Raw genomic sequence first — 2,359 nt, forward strand, 5'->3', positions numbered from 1 at the left:
CAATCATCGGTTTTAGTCAAGAAAAGCGAAGCTATATCGAGATTTGAACTCGGAACACTGGATTACAGAGTCCAGAGTGCTCCGCATCACACCATAGAACCTAGAACACAGCAAACAGCTGCAAATGGTCATACAAAGCATTTGACCTCTTTCATTCAATGTGGCAGCAACAGCAAGTGCGACGACAATGTCTCATCAAGCAGCTCTATTGATATGCGAAAAACCCATCTGGCACTGCACTCCAAATTTACAGGAAATCCTTTCATCCCAAGCCATGTCGGGAAATATCAGCAGAACTAGTCATGTTTCACAGGGGCAAGTGCCCAGTCATATGTTCAAAAAGATACGGCCCTTCGCGTCCACACCGGTCAAACAACCACCTCTCTATTTTAATCCCATTTGCCAGCATTGGCCTTGTGTGCCTTAACAATTCAAGTACACATCTCAATACTTCTTCAATGTTAAGAAGGTCTCTGCCCCCACCACTCATTCAGGTAGTGACTTCCAGACTCCCATTAGTCGTTGTGTGCAAAGATGTTTCTTCACATCCCCTCTCAAACTACTGCCACTTACCTTAAATTTGTAATTCCTAGAAATTAATCCCTCCGCCAAGGGGAAAAGTTTATTCATGCCTCCTCTCGCTAAGACCCTCATAGTTTTATACATCTCAATCCCCAACCGCTCCCCCTCCCCCTGATCTCCTCTGCTCCAAGAAAAACATCCATCCAATCTCCCTTCGTAACTAAAAATCTCCAGCCATGGCAACATCCTGGTAATTCTCCTCTGCACCCTTCACAGAACTATCACATCGGTTCTATGATATGAATTCCTGAACTGCACATGTTACCCTAGTCTGGCCTAACGAACGTTTTATGTAGTTCCAGCATCACTTCCCCTTTCTCTCAAACTCTATCCCTCGGCTATAAAAGACAAATATACGATATGCCTTATTAACTGCTTTCTCCTCCTGTCCTGCTACATTAAGGGACCACGACATGTATACTAATGTCCCTCGGGGCTTCCCAGGGTCTTGCCGTTCATCATGTATTACTTTGCCTTGTTTTCCTGCCTGAGAGCTTCACCTCACATTGATCCGGATCGAATTCTATTTGCCACTGATCAGTCTGACCAGTCCGCCTACATCCTCTTGTGAAATGAGGCTATCCTCCCCCCTATTTACCACCTCACCAATGTTTGTATCAGCCCCGAGCTTACTGATCAAGCTTCCAACATTCAAATCTAAATCATTGATATAAACCACAGATGTGAGGGCCCCAACACTGATTCCCATCGGACCCCAGTGGATACACACTTCCAGTCTTAAAAAAACAGCCATTGACCATGACCCACTGCTCACTGCCAGTCAGACAATTTGGATCCAATTTTCCAAATTTCCTTGGATCCCATCAATGGTGTTCTGGGTTCTGTGGTGTAATGGTGAGCACTCTGGACTTTGAATCCAGTGATCCAAGTTCAAATCTTGATGGAACCTTTCTTCTTCTCTTCCACCCTAAGCACGTTAAAGAAGCCATCCCCTACGGGCAAGCCCTCTGTATACACAGGATCTCCTCAGATGAGGAGGAAGGCAACAGACACCTACAAACGCTGAAAGACACCCTCGTAAGAATGGGGTAAGGCTCTCGACTCATCGCTGGACAGTTCCAACGTGCTACAGCGACAAACCGCACTGACCTCCTCAGAAGACAAACACGTGACATGACCGATAGAGTAGCCTTCATCATCCAGTACTTCCCGGGAGCAGAGAAACTACAACTTCTTCTTCACAGCCTTCAAGATGTCATCGATGATGATGAGCATCTCGATGTGGAGATGCCGGCGTTGGACTGGGGTAAACACAGTAAGAGTTTTAACAACACCAGGTTAAAGTCCAACAGGTTTATTTGGTAGCAAATGCCATTAGCTTTCGGAGCGCTGCTGCTTCATCAGATGGAGTGGATATCTGCTCTCAAATTGAAATGTGAATCTCTACAGCCAACCAGGTCTTAAAGATACTGACAATGGGAGTGGAGGGAGCATTAAGCACAGGTTAAAGAGATGTGTATTGTCTCCAGACAGGACAGCCACTGAGATCCTGCAAGTCCAGGAGACAAGCTGTGGGGGTTACTGATAGTGTGACATAAACCCAACATCCCGGTTGAGGCTGTCCTCATGTGTGCGGAACTTGGCGATCAGTTTCTGCTCAGCGACTCTGCACTGTCGTGTGTCGTGAAGGCCACCTTGGAGAACGCTTACCCGAAGATCAGAGGCTGAATGCCTGTGACCGCTGAAGTGCTCCCCCACAGGAAGAGAACAGTCTTGCCTGGTGATTGTCGAGAGGTGTTCATTCATCCATTGTCGT

General features: G+C 46.7%; 1 non-coding gene across 1 annotated transcript; it reads left to right on the forward strand.

Moving 5' to 3' along the window:
- The first annotated feature begins 1,420 nt into the window (after positions 1 to 1,420).
- trnaq-uug (transfer RNA glutamine (anticodon UUG)) lies at positions 1,421 to 1,492 on the forward strand. Its single transcript has one exon. It is a non-coding gene; the product is annotated as a tRNA-Gln (tRNA).
- The last annotated feature ends 867 nt before the right edge of the window (positions 1,493 to 2,359 follow it).

This window comes from Mustelus asterias, chromosome 23, assembly GCF_964213995.1.
Source record: "Mustelus asterias chromosome 23, sMusAst1.hap1.1, whole genome shotgun sequence".
NCBI classification, from domain to species: domain Eukaryota; kingdom Metazoa; phylum Chordata; class Chondrichthyes; order Carcharhiniformes; family Triakidae; genus Mustelus; species Mustelus asterias.